The sequence below is a fragment of the Crocodylus porosus genome, unplaced genomic scaffold (assembly GCF_001723895.1).
Source record: "Crocodylus porosus isolate Cpor-Errol unplaced genomic scaffold, CroPor_comp1, whole genome shotgun sequence".
NCBI classification, from domain to species: domain Eukaryota; kingdom Metazoa; phylum Chordata; order Crocodylia; family Crocodylidae; genus Crocodylus; species Crocodylus porosus.
The window spans coordinates 47,838,560-47,853,313 of NW_017728951.1; the positions used below are offsets into that span (position 1 = coordinate 47,838,560).

Sequence of the window (14,754 nt, forward strand, 5' to 3'; positions counted from 1 at the left end):
CTGTGCTTGCTTGTGTTTGCATGTGTGTGTGTGTATGAGTATGGGGGGGGGAGAGAAGGAGAGTGAGTGAGTGTAATGGGAGAACAAGAGATGGATCACTAGAGACAGAAAAGAAAACCATCAATATCAGTAACATGCAGCTGAGGTGAGATTTTCTGAGTGTTTGATTTTCTTAAAACCCTTTCAGAAGATTTAAAGCAGCCTTCTTACATACTGTACACTGAAGATGTACTCCTAAGCAATGTCATATGGATGCTTACATGTATATCACTGTTTCAGGTCTGTTCGTGTATGTGTGAAGTTTTAAAGCTTAACCTGATTCTCTTTATTGTCTCTGGAGGGTTGTAGCTTGAGCACAAATAGCCTGTTGGCAAGTACGGCATGAGCCCATTAGCAAGACTCCATCTGTGATTGGTTTTGCCTGGAAACCGGGAGACAAGCAATGAATAATTGATGTGTGTTGTGCAGTAGCTGGACAGGCAAAGAGAAAAGAGAGAGAGAGAGAGAAACAGAGCAGGGTGCCCTCAGAAGGGGGGGGGGAAGAGAGAGAGAGAGAGAGAGAGAGAGAGAACAGGCTTGAAAATAGCTACTGGCTGCCTTGTGCTGAGATTAAGGCAACCCTGGCTGTCTTTGTTCTGCACTAGATGGTTTCTGCCTAGAAGTGTTTTCAGACATATGTGGCCTTTTTCTGCAACAGAAGAGAGACAGAAAAAACAGAGGAGGGGGAGCAAAGGAGGACTAGTTTTTGAATGAAATGTAACTTGTGGGTAAGTTGGTTTCTTTGGGGGAAGGAGCGTGTGTGTGTCTACATGTGTGTGTGCATGTGTGTGTGCGTTTGCTCCAGTCTGTTGAGACTGTGTGTGTGTGTGTGTGTGTGTGTGTGTGTGTGTGTGTGACAGAACGAGAGCGAAAGTGCATTGTGGGTAAAGGAGTGCTGCATGTTGTCAGAAAGAAAAGGCAGCACAAGAGGATGAAAGGCAGACTTCACTAGGAAACTGGGACATATTTGCATACAGTTACTGTTCATTGTGCTTGCCCCTTAAGAGATTTTGGAAAGGAGGAGGACATTTGGTCTGGCTAATTTGATTGATTACTAGAATATATTTATATAAGAGGGTGAAATGTTGACTTGTAAGCAGATGCGTTACGAGACTTTTGTTTCTTCTTACCTGCAGTCTTAAAACAGAATGTAATATCAGTTATCAGTGGCATTTTCTTGAACTTTGAACTGTCTGTACTATCAAAATCTTACATGTTCCAAAAGCTGATGTGGAAGCAGCAACTACTGTAGTGCTGCCACCATTTCATTTCTGCTGTTTTTATAAAGATCTTGAATACATAACTCAGCTAACATGCATCCTGGCGAGTGGTTTCAAGGAAGCTGGCAAAGACATACTGGTATCAATAGCAATCTCAGGTACTAAAGTTGGCAGGTGTTTCTTTCCCCCCAGAGTAAATGTGATCCTTATTAGAAACTGTGTGCGAGTATCTAGCTATTTTTAAAATGTATGTAATATATGTTGTTTAAATTGTATATATTTAAAGAGTATTTGGAAAGTTTAAAACTAGTTGTGATGAAGGTATGAAGCATTTAGTCTTACTAAATGATTCTGCAATGATTTTTTTCTTTTTATCGGTTTGCTTGTTTTGTTAGTTTTTTACTTACACAAACCATAGCAAATTTTGGTTATAGTGAAATAAATCGCCCTATACTAACTCTGAACACAAATTCAGTGCAGCATAGGTGTGGCTAGAATGCAGCTATGCCAAAGTTTGCAACTCTAAATGGGTACTTTAACAACAGAGGTGCAAACAAGATCTGCTTCCAGCTATTTATTAGAAGATAGGGAGGTAATGTAAACCCACTGTCCTGACTGGCAGATTCATATAAGAAAGTTAAATATGCTTTATATAACTTTTTGCTAGCGCATGAATCTATGTCCACTGAAGTCACTTGAAAAGCATCCATTGACTTCAGTCATGCTTGGTCACACAGTTGAACTGAGGTACTGATCCAAAATGCATTGGTTTCTAAAGACTTGGGATCAGACCCTCAATCTTGAATGGCTTTAGTTGAACTGAGCAGTTTTAGCTAATTAGTGGAGACAGTTTATATCCTGCCTCATGCCAAGGTGATACAACTCTAGAGAAGGTCATTGCATTGAACACGCACCCCATGGATTTGTCTTTTGAAACTAAGATTTTTTGTTTTGAAAAAGAATAAGTAGAAATGTGTTTTCTTTTCTCTGTGTAGGAAGAAGCTACAAAGTAGCCAGTTTCTTTTAAGAACTGATGTTTTGTTCAGGTTAAGCTTGTAGTTGGAAGATTAGAAGTTAATTTGTATCTGGGTTATAGCTATCTGGAAAGTGGCAATATTTAAACTTAAATCAAGGTCCAAAGACTATTATTCATACTTATCCAATCTTTTATTTTGGATTCATCTGTTACAGATGTCTTAATAAGGTTTGTTTGATCATCTATGGATCTGGACCTTATGAGAGATATGGATAGGTACCATTACAGAAATGTCGCATCTGTTGATTTAGTCTTGGATTTGTATGTAGAAAAAGTAGATGTAGTATCATAGTTGAACAGAAATGTAACTTCCCCTCCTACCTTCCATTATGTTACTTTGTAACCCCTTGTTTGTGTTCCTCTTTCTGTTCTGTGTATCAAAATGATACCTGGAGCAAAGTTTATTTGGCCGAAATTAAATGGCAATGATTATTATATTTCACCTCAGTTTTCCGAGAGAAAGAACAAAATAGTAGCAGTTTTAATCTGACTCCAAGTCATCAACAAAAGAATGCTACACACAATGCAAGGCTTTGAAATTGAGGTGAAAAATTGCTTGCAACTATATTTAAAAATAATTTTGGTATTTTTTTTTCCCCCTTTTTGAAGAAGCTCCTGAAATAAACTCTTGGGGAAACATAATTGCAATGATAATGTCTCTCTTAGAAATGGGATAATCTCAATGAGCAAGGACTAATTTTATGGTAGGAATTGAAAATGCCAATCAAGAGAGACCTGAAACTAAAGGCTCATAGTCTTTGATCTTGCACAGCTCTGTTGCAGAATGGGTACAGACACAGAATTTCCACATTTCAGAATCTGAATGTCTGAATATAAATGTCACATAGGTTATTCTTTAGTGAAACACACTTACTGGTATTGAAGTAACATTAAGGGGCGCTTCTCATGGATGAGATGTCATTACGCTAGGTGCTGTACAAACACAGAGTAGCAAGATGATCTTGTATATGTAAAATAGGGACAACAGATGGATACAGGCAGACATCTCAGCACGTGAAAGCAACAATGAGATAGTGTGAAGAGTACATTTTAGGGTAAGGGTTGATAAGCAATTTGTCAGTGTAGTAGCTGGTGTGGTTTTAATTATAGTGAGATAATTTAAAGAGAGATCTGGCAAAAAGGGCCTTTTTGTGTGACAGAGTTTAACATAACAATTAGATTAACAGAATTGTGGAAGCCAATCCAAAAAGACAGTCGCTAATGTTTAACCAGGAATAAAAATATGCATACAAAGCTATTGCTGTGCTTTCTATAACAAGCTAAACTGATGGCACGTAGGTCTGCATATTAACATCAATTGTCATCACGGTTTTCACATCTCAGGAATATTTTGCTGCAGTAGTCATTCCTTCTCTTAACCAGGTGACCTGCAGAAGGGATATTATTGAACAAAAAGAAATCCTAAAGGGATACAACTAGCAAGAAAGTGGTGCTCTTATATTTGTGAATTTTTTCCCATGATGAATCCAAATAAAAGATGAATAAATATGAAGACAAGAGGCAAATTTACTTTTCCTGTTTGTTGCTCTAGGAATGACAACTAACAAAGCACATTTTGGTTGTCCACTGATATCCAGCAAAGACATTCCCAACTTCCAGTGTTCCCACAGTTTAAAAAGAGGTTGTGCCGTGTAATTCCTGCCTTTGCTACTCTTCCTGTAAACAGGGTAAGTTAGTATATTTTGGGGAAGAAATTTAAAGAAAGCCACTACTATAGTCTTCTGTGAAATAATTTGCAGCTTGCAGGAAGTGCACTAGAACAGTCTCTTGATTTCATGGAAAGACTAAAAGAAAGAGGTCTCTTCTCAGCACTGATTTATGGATGCATCTACCCTTCAAACTTCAGTGTAAAGTATCATTTCCCATGTTAGCTCTAAAGAGGCTAGACTTGATATTGGAAGCAAACTAGCTATGATACCATGGAATTTGATGTGGGCTCAGAAGCAGAGTAACTTAGACCTGGACAGATGTTATCGTAGCACTACAAACATTCAGGGGACAGGTGTGCACAACCCCTGCAGTGCCACAAAAGGGTGCAAGTGCTCCAGAAGTACTTGTTTTAAAAAGGAATGTGTCTGTAGCACTGCATGTAACATCTGTTCAGTTGCATGTAGTGCTACAGGAGGTCTCTTGCTCTCTCAGTACCCCACAGTGCCCTGCTCTCCCTTCTCCCCTTCCAAGGTAGGAAAGAGAGAGAGTGGCTGACAGCTTGACAGCCCACTGGGAACAGAGCTGCAACTCAGCCAGAAGTGAGGGCTAAGGGTTCCCTATGGGGCTCTGTTCCCTATGGCCAGCTGTCTGGGGGGAGCAACAGATCTGTCCATGATGGTAGCAAGACCACTAGTGGAGTGGTAGGACTGGTGTTGTTTCCACAGTGGCAGCAGTGTCACAAATGCTGCTGCTGCTGCTTCCAGGTGGCAGAGAAAGCAAGCCATCAGATATTACACTTCTGCCCTGCTTTCCAGGGCAGCAGCATCTCTCCTCACAGCCCTCCATGGAAGACAACCAGGCTGCCCAGTGGCCCCTTCTCCAGGGGAGAAGAGGATGAGCTGTCAGCAATTGAGCTCATGGACAGGATCCCCTGGAGAGTGGAGGAAGCAAAGGAGCAGCCCCCTATCACCCTCTTGGGGGAGAACATGCCACTATGGTGACTTTGTAGTGGCCCAGCCAGGGCGTCGTGAACATGCATATGCCCCTCATAACGCTCTGTTTTTTCAAAGATTGTAAGGGCTGAAAGGGACCTCACAAGATCATTGGGTCCAACCCCCCTGCACTAGGCAGGAAAGACAACTCATGTGACCCCAGCAAGGTGACTGTCCAGCCTCCTCTTGAAGATTTCTAGGGTAGGTGATTGCACCACCACTGGAGGGAGCTTATTCCACAGTCTGGCCAGTCTAACTGTGAAGAAGTTTTTCCTAGTGTTCAACCTGAAACAGTCTTCCAGGAGTTTGTGGTCATTTTTATAGCACAACAGAGTACTGAGGGACTTGTAGTGCCACAAATGACTATCTGTCCATGGCCTTCAGCCTCTTGATGCTACTGTGCTAGAATTCTTTGTGTATCTCAGGCTAGATCGTATATCTCTATACAATACATAATATTGCAGTGTGCACGTATTTAGGAGTGCTGAAAGCATAGCCACAACGAACTTCCTACTTGTCTCTTCCAAATCCTTTTCCCCCAGGAGTCTGCTCAAGCTCCTTTCTTCCACTGCCTTTCAAGAATGAGACAGAAAATCACATTAAAAACAAAAACGCCAAAGCTCCCCCCCCCAACCTGCCAGAGTTAGTGGCACTATCTCCCACTCTGGTTTCTGGGTGAGCTTGGAAAGGAGTAAGTAAGGTCAGCTTGGACAGAGAGGAACTTAAACAGTGGTTCTCAACCTTTTTTAAACTCAAGACACCCCTCAGAAAATGTCAGCTTTCACCTTTTGCTTGCCTTGACTATGGAAAAATCATAGAGCAGTTTTTCTATTGCAGATAACTCAGAAAGCTTGCAAGGGGTCAGAATGTTCTGGACAGTATGTATTCCTATTTGAAATCTCTGGGTTTATCTTGTGAATCATGTTTAGGTGTTGGCACATCTAATATTACGCAGCCCCCTGCAGGACCCTTAACAGGATTTCAGAGTAGCCCAGCATGCCCCAGCACCTTGGTTCAGAATCACTCATAAAGTAACCAAATGCAAGGGCATCCCTTCTCGTAAATGCTGAAAAAGAAACAAGGTTTGGAGAAGGCTACACTGAGGTAATGCTTTTACTTGCCTTTTCTAGTATGGGAGGATTATTTTATTTTTAATAAACATCCTAGAGAGAGACCACACTAAGGGACAGGGCCCAGAGGGTTAGAAATCCCTTGTCCAGTACTCCAGTGTAGAGAACTCCGTGACAGAAGGGCTTTGATGTGAATAGCACAACAATATGATAAAGAGGCCACCCACAATTATCATGTGCAAAAACCTAAAGAAAAGACCACTGGAAATTCTGATCTTGTTTTCCACCACAGTTTGTGGAAATCTTGTTTACCACAATTGTGCAAAATGCTGATAAAATTGTAGAGAATTCTTCAGAGAAATAGCATCTATAGGTCTCATAGATTACATATCTAGAGTCTAGCAAAGGTGGTCATGTCAAGTTGTTTGCTTGACAGTAGGTGCAGGAGGTGAATGAATATCAACTGCCTCATCTGTTCACATTGCCAGGCCAAGCTCCTCCTTATGCAGGTCTCACTTATAAAACTATCTGGGGGTCACTCTGTAAAAGGCTTGGCTGCCAGGATAGATAAATCCCTGAAAACATTTGGCACAATATCAAAAATATTTGAAATGGCAGAACAGGCCCTTGAGCCAGGAAATCCATGTAATGTTAAAAGATGTCTGAGGCCTTGAAATGAAGTGTAAGTGTTCAAGAATGATCAGAGGTACACAAATGCACAATAAAATAAAGCAGTAATTGCTGTTAAGTCATGGTGAAGAGTGTGTATCATTCATCATCAATGTGAAAGCAGCCAGCCAGTCTGGCACACACCTAGGATCATTCATTCAGGGCTCAGAGAAGAGACAGGTCCAAAAAGAACATGTGTACCATTGTTTTATTCTTTATTAGATGTACCCTTAAGAATTCCTGCCTTAATGTCAAGACAAACCCTGAAAATGTAGAGCTAAAAAATGAATGACCTTAGAGCACTAATTACTTTGCTAATGTAGAATGTTTCCATTAAACTTACTTAAAAACTTAATGCATCTCCCCAGTACTTTACAATCCCTTCAGAGCAGTATTATTCCTGACACCTCGTATGGTAGGGTCTCCTTCTGTTGAAAATTAGTCCGTTCCCTCCATTACAGCTTCATCCAATATGATAAAGACAGTATTACAGGTAGCTAATTAGTTGTGTGCTAATTAAAATGAACAAACAGTTCTGTCACATGTTAAGACCCCTAATTTTTGTTCACTGTTGTAACCCAATTATGGCTCCTATAAAAGTTCTGAGAAATCAAAACTTGGAACTTTACAAAAAAATCTTAATTTTTCACAGCTCTTCTGTCTCAGAGGTAATACGCTTCTCTCTGGCAACAGATGACTACATTCTGGAAGTGAACAAAATCATGCAGGTCTTGGCAAATATAAGCTCCTTGTAATTTGATTTAATGATATTTGATGAAGAAGGCTTTCCTTCTCTCACATATTCAAGGTGCAACTTTTTTTAAATGACATTTTCAAAAGCATTCCTCTCTGACCTATCTTGACTCCAGTTGAAATCAAGAAGAATTTGACTTAAATGGGAGCAGAAATAGGAAATTGCTCAGCATTTTTAAAAAAACAACTCTTAATGTCTTATTTTTATTCCTAATGTTAACCTTTTTATTTTTTTTCTCCAAAGCCCAAGCTTAAGTCAGAACCTACAGCTGCCCTTCCACATATAATTTAGCATTATTAGTGAGCTTGACTGTCCTCTTGTTTGTTTTAATAATCCACTACATGCAGGCAAGTTTCAGAAGTTGCCTTATTTCTTTATTAGGTATCAGTAGGAAAGGAAGAAGTGAGCTATTAAGAAACAGTATCAATGAGTTATTAGTGTTTTGGTCACAGTCGTAGGAGAGCTGTTTGTGTTGCAGTTATACTCCCTGTATTATCTTGCAAGTCTGTTCAACTATTCAGGAATTTCAGTTTCAAGCCTTACCATGATACCAAGACTTGCAGTAGAGTCTTTCATGATTTACTTATTCATGAAGACTCCAGTGGCTTATGTAGTCTTGATCCTGCTTGATCTGTCAGCAGCATTTGATTCTATTGATCACAGAAAGTTATTTGACTGCCTTGAGCAACTTGCAGGTCTCCCAGGTTCTGTTAACGTGGTTTACTTCTTATATTTTTCAACATTCTCATTTTGTTGCTGTCAGTAGTTTTATCTCTGATCCTCTTCCTGCTCAAACAGGTGTGCTACGGGGTTACGTCATGGACTCCATGCCCTTTAATATCTGTGATTATACCTTTACTAACTCTGTTGATGTCTGGATTTATTTTGTCTGTTTGTTCTGCTATAGTATGCCAGTGATTCTCAACTAGGGTGCTATGGCACTCTGAGCTGCCTTGAGATCCTTCCAATTATGCCATTGGGTGCCATGCAATTTTAGCATTGTTATGTACTACACTTGATTCACAAGATAACCCAGAAATTTCAAATAGGAATCTATAATGTTAAAAACATTCTTCACTGTTGTGGTTTGACTGAGTTCTTTGCAATAGAAGAACTGCTTTATTATTTTTCTATAGTCAAAAACAAGCAAACAGTAAGAGTTGACATTTTCTGAGGGGTACCTCAAATCTCTTCAGGGGTGCCTTCAGTCTAAAAATATTGAGAAGCACTGTACTATGCCTTAGTTCCAGTGTACTTCACTGTCACATCTTCGGTCCTGAATGCAGGAAAATTCCTTTTGTCTTAAATCTAATAAAATCATGTTTTCCACTGTAAAAATGACCTTGGTCCTTTGTTGCTATTACTTTACCTTTCTTCTATGTGTGATCATATGGTGTTCTCAACAGTAAAGAAACCCCAGGGTTATCTTTGAGGAAATGTCTTTGTTGGTGATTGGGTGATTTGCCTAAAAAGCCTTCGAATGACTTCACGTAGAGTAATTAATGAATGCTAGGAATATATTCTGTTATAGAAAAAAATTGCATTGTGTTGTGTATGAAAACTCAGATCCTTACTCATAAACTATCATGGTCTTAGTCTCCGAAATCACTGACCTTCTGAAACCTTCTGCTGCAAGATGTTCATGATTTGTTTCCAGTTCTTTGAAAACTTCATGAAGCAAAGAAATGAAGGTGGCCATGCTTTAGTTACATTTCTGGATAAACTTTTATTTTAAAATGAATGGATACCTGCCTACTTGCTTTTTGAATATCCAATTAGACTTTCTATCTGCTGTCTTATCTATAGATCCTTGTAATACAAAGGCCCAATAAAAGAATGTGGGTATAATTACTCTTAAGTTCCACTGTAATTCATTGCAAGTAATGATGATAATTTTACCTTTGCACTTCTATAGGACTTTTCTTTGCAAGATTGTCAATATATGCCAGGTTGTATGATTTTTAAATTCCCCAAGGCCACAGTTCTGACATTGACTTGCAAGTGGTTTTTTGACCTTCATTAGACTTCTTGTTAACACACTTCTTGCTCTCCATAACAAAATGAACCCAGACTGTTAGTGATCATATTGTCTTAGTATGTGAGAGGTTGTGGTTATAATTTAGGCATACGGCAATATACAAAAATAACAATGGAACATTACCTATTTAGTAATCTACAAGAACCCTTACAACTATGTAGGGTGGGGGAGGGGAATAAGTTTAATTTAGGCGTATTTTACTAGTGGAGCTCTATGAGCTGAACTTAAATATGAGAAAACCAGAAAATTACATTAAGTCCAACTTCAAATCCACTAAAGCCAAGATGTTCAGAGTTAAGACAGCCATTGCATATGTAATTCAGCTCCTCAGTACCACAAAGAGCAGCTTGTGTTTTTTTTGCCAAAGAGCCTCCAGACAGTAAATGATATTACAGCTGTACAAAATGCATTTACATTGGTCCCAATCTTTCATTTGTTATATGTGCAGACCTCCTGTTGATCGTATCTTAGAAAAGGACTTATTACGGACACTGCAAAAGACGTAGCATATATCTACATCTGAAGGCAGAGCATTGAGTTTGTGGTCTTGTAGGACAATATTCCATGGAGGTAGATGAATGACAAAAGAAGCAGAGAGATGGGTACTGATTTTTGCAGCAGTTTCTTAGCTAACAGTTAACCCTTGCCCAGGGTTTGAATTACACTTCGACTCTTGGGGGGGGGGAGGAGGGGGAGATGGTCTGCAAAAAAAAATTGGGCTGCCAATCACAATGCCCTAATAAAATCGGTGCCCCACCCTGGTCATGATTTGTAAATCTTACGAAGGGCTCTTGTCTCTTTTGGGGGGGCTCAGCCCTCCTGAGCTCCAACATAATTCAAAACCTGCCCTTGCTTGTAATGACCAGATACAATGTAGCACAGAGCACTGAAGGCTTTTCACCTATTGTTTCTACTCTCCCCACTCCTGTACAAACTCCTTAAAGTTTACAGCAGTCACTCTCAAGCCTGTTAGAATCTGGAAACCCCTCCAAAACTTTTTCTTATGTAATTTAGCATCACCTAGGTTGAGAATCATTGTTGTATTTGCCTCAGCTTCTCAGTGGTTTTCAACCAGGATGTTGCCACCATGCACTTCATGCAGAGCTTGACCAGGGAAGGGCTGTGGCAAAGAGTATGCTTTTACCTGCATTAGAGTTCTCTTGTAAGTCTAAAGCAGGCAGGTGTGTCACTGCCCACTTTCGTGCTTCTCCCAGAAACCGAGATTTCACCTGTTCTGCACGCCTCTTTCTGGGAGACACTGTGCAGTGTCAGACTGGGAAGAGCTGCAGCAGAACCAGGTGCTCCTGCCTGTTTTAGGTTTATCAGGTAACCCTAATGGGGGCAGGAAGCCAAGCTCATGCTGCAGCCCTTCTCAATTTGCCTGTGCATGAGGCATGTAGGGTAATTCTGACTGGCCTTTGTACAGCAGCACCCCTGGAAGTCTCTTGTGAACTCCAGTTGAGGACCACTAGTTTATAGTCATAGTCAACTGTTGTCTTTATTGCTTCCCTTCCCCTACAATAGAAAATAATCATATATAGAGATAATTTTCATTAGCTGCCAAGACAGATTCAGGCTTTCAGTGTTCAGAGATTTTTCATGTATTACTTATTTAACCTGTACTTTTGGATCATGCATATTGCACTGAGAATCACAGTAGGAAGCCACACCTTTTAACTTGTGAGTCAGGATCAAGGAATTGCTGGAAATAGGAGTTAAATATTGAAAAACCCCAAAGAGAGACTGCTTTCTATACAAAAATGTGTTCCTCAGAAAATATAAGCCCCCGTCCTTTACACAAATGAACTAACTGTTCTTGCTGATTAGTATAGACTTTAAAATGACACAAACAACACTTAACAGACTTTGTGTAAGGAAAAAAACATTAAGTAAAGAAAGGGGATGTATTTGATAGCCACTGTGGTCTGAGACGAAAAGAAATGCAAAATACTAGAACTCTTGGTTCAGAGATGATATCTTTTATTAAACCAACTATTATCACAAAACAATTATCTTTTTCTGCAAATTTTCAGGTGCACACACCCCTCCTCAAGCTCAGGGAAAATTTAAGATGGTAAAAAGTCCCCATATGTAGAAAATAATCTTCATTTTTGCTTAGAGGAAGCTGAAGATGGAATTCTGTTCCTCTGGGTGCAGAAAGCTTGCAGAAAAAAATATTTTTTGCAATTTTTTAGTTGGTCTAATAAAAGGTATCGTCTCTGAACCAAGAGTTCTAGAGTTTTACATTTCTTTAAGTAAAGAAAATCATCCTTCGTGTTAAACAACTGTATTTTGCCCTGTTAGATAGGACTAACTGATTTATTTGATGTCTATTCTTGAGGCATTTAACTAAATCTATAGCCTGCCCTTTTGTTTACTTTGGCTGACTGACAAATTAGCAAGCTATTTGTGGGTTAGGTTTGGGCAGTACCCTCCCCCCAACCCACACCCCCCCACATACATATTTAAGCAGCTATTAATTTAATTGTTTATGGTGGAAATGAGTTATTATCCAGATAGGTGTCAATCAAAAGAAGCCTTTATTTTGTTCCAAGGGAGTCTTTGTGAATATTATCTCCACTATGTAAAGAAAGAAGAAACTATTGCACTCTATGAACATCCTGAAGTTCGCTCTGTTTAAATGTCAGGTAATTTTTGGAACAGGAGAATGTGTAAGATATTTTCCTAGCCTTAAACCCATCTAGGATTTAAAATGTTAGTTTTTATGTCTACCAATTAGAATAGGAATCTCTCTCTTATGGTATTACACATTACCATTTTCTTTGACCACCACCAATAACCAAAATCACACCTGTGTTATAATTTGTATGTGTATTATGCAAGTACAAGAAAAATCAGGTGTACTTTAAAGCCTGACATCCTTATTCTTGTGCAACACTACTGTTGTTCGTATGAGCCATTCCTTAGAGTAGGTTGAAGAGGTCTGATGGATTCTACTGTACAAAAGTGTTATTGTGTCTTGTAAAAAAAATAAATACAGACTTATAATTTATACAATGCAAGTAATATAGAGAGCTTAGGGAACTGCTGAGTAATGAAGGAAATATTCACCTGGGTATAAACAAGTCCTATGTTGTATAAGCTGAGCATGCACCCAGAGCCATTGCAAACTTCTACTTGTTCTAGAAGTTATTGCAAATTAAAACATTGAAAGATGAATAGACTTGTCATTTGTTTTCCTCTTAAGCAGCAACATGTTTTCTAGTCCATGTTGTTGGAACTATACAGCTTGAAATGTTTTATAGTTTTGCATCTACTTAACCTTTAGTGTTTTTTGTCAAGATTACTCATGACCTTGTGACCTAGACTTAGCAAAATATGCTCTCATAGGCTGCCAGCTACTGTAATGGAATTAGACCTTTAAAATAATCAGACCTGTCAAAGGGACTTGTAATCCTATGAGCTTTAAAAGGTTTCGTATCTCCACTTGAATATACATTTGACTTGGTTAAGGTTCGGTTTTGTTTTTCTTTGTTTTTCCTTTTCTTATTTAAAAATCTACAAGAACCAGTCTCCTTCCCATAGAGAAGAAATATATATGGTGCTATCTTTCCTTGTCTCAGTTCTGGTAGTAGTTTTTGAATTCTCTCCCTTTCTTGTTGCACCCATAGAGCTTCCATTAACAATAATGGAGCGTCTGTAAGTATTTCATTGGGAGCACATCCCCTAAAGTAAGCAATAACCACACTCCAGTGTGTGCATTTGTCAGTCATTGTACACCACATGATGACATGAGTTAGAATGGAATGTCACTCTTGCTTTGTGTGGGTTTTTTAAGTCAATTTAGTGCTTGCTGAGGGTGCTGAACTGACAGCTCTAGAAACTGATGTCATCTGCTTATCTGCAGAGCAAGTATAGCAAGGATAGTAACAGTGCACATTTCCTCCCCTTGCACCCCCACTGTGCCTTACCCTGAGCTGAAGGGAATACATTTACAGATAAAGGGTCATTTACTCTGTACCAGTTCAGTCTTTGCTTCCCTGCTGAGGCTGGCTGTGAAAACCACCACTTCCTAGTTAGGTGAACGCTTTCCCACTAAGCACTGGAGCAAGTCTATCAGACCGTTCCATGCAAGCTGCAGGACAGCTGGTTTAACAACTGTAAGTCACTGCTGAACAGGAATGTTGTGAAATAGAGAACTAGAGGCGAAGACCTCTGCTTTCCAATTGGTAAAACATCTCTACTGCAAAGTGTGCATTTTCTGTCTTTTAATAGCTGAGGGCTCAATTGTAACTCTTGAAATGCTGAAAATAATCAAGAATTTTTGGAGTGATATCTTTTATTGGACCTACTTGCATAATTGGAAGAGATTCTAGACAAGCTTTCAGGAACAAAGTACTAAAGTATTTTTACAGCCTTCATCTCTGTTCTGAGCGCCTCTGTCATAAACAGATTTGATGTTCACAATACTTCTGTGAGGTAAGAACTGTTATTCCCAGATGGAAAGCTTGAGGTATAGGTGAAATGATTTGGCCAGAGTCATATAGGAGATGTCTGGAAAAATCACTTCATTTGAGCCTATGTCAAGCCCAGAGCCCTATTTATTTAACCATCTTCCCTAGCTACAGTGTAGTTGTCCATCTGAAACTATTTGTCTCAAATTATTAGATTTTGTTAACATTGTTCTGATTAGTTAAAAATTAATCTGACTTTGACTTCTGAAGGAACTGTGCTGTGCTGACTCAGTTCACCAACACCAGGAAAATGACTCTCAGCAGAGGAGGAGAGGAAAGCTAACCAAGTGCTGCTGTTTGAAAATACGTTTCATCTGATCCCATATGTATAATTGATGGAGGGAAATGTACTGCAACCCTTGCATTTGTAAGTGATAGACTTTGTATTGTAGAGAAGTTTTACTTTGTATTGTTCTCATATGATACAGTGGACATTGTACGACATAAACAGTAAAAAATAAAATATGGTCCCTACATTCAAACTGTGTTTAGGAGCTAGTAAAAGGACAGCTAGAAGCTGTCTGAAGGTGAAATAAATGGGAGTAAAGGCTAGAGTAAAAGGACCTTTAAGTATAGAGAACAAATGGAAGAATTCCCATCTTTCCATATGGGAAATTGCTCCTATGTCATCTTTGGAAGCCTTCCAAGTCATATTTGGGAGTCTCCATGACCAGTCAAACTCAATATTGAATGCTAGAATGACTAGCAGTGCTCCAAAAGTTGAACCCTACAAATAGAACAGATAAGCTTCTTTCTCCTGTGGATTTCTAGTGACAAGTTTCCAAATCTG

General features: G+C 39.3%; 1 protein-coding gene across 13 annotated transcripts in view; it reads left to right on the forward strand.

The window, feature by feature from the left end:
• Nucleotides 1-14,754, forward strand: part of ZMIZ1 (zinc finger MIZ-type containing 1) — a 500,213-nt gene that overhangs the window by 372,199 nt on the left and 113,260 nt on the right. The window contains exons 1-2 of one of the 13 annotated variants that reach the window (XM_019555673.1): nucleotides 7-145; nucleotides 645-767. The exons of 9 other annotated variants lie outside the window; for them this stretch is intronic. The gene's annotated coding sequence lies outside the window, so the exon portion shown is untranslated. Of the gene's footprint in view, nucleotides 1-6; nucleotides 146-552; nucleotides 768-1,327; nucleotides 1,418-14,754 lie in introns of those variants that run through there. 3 more of the 13 variants (XM_019555675.1, XM_019555674.1, XM_019555676.1) reach the window with 3 other exon arrangements.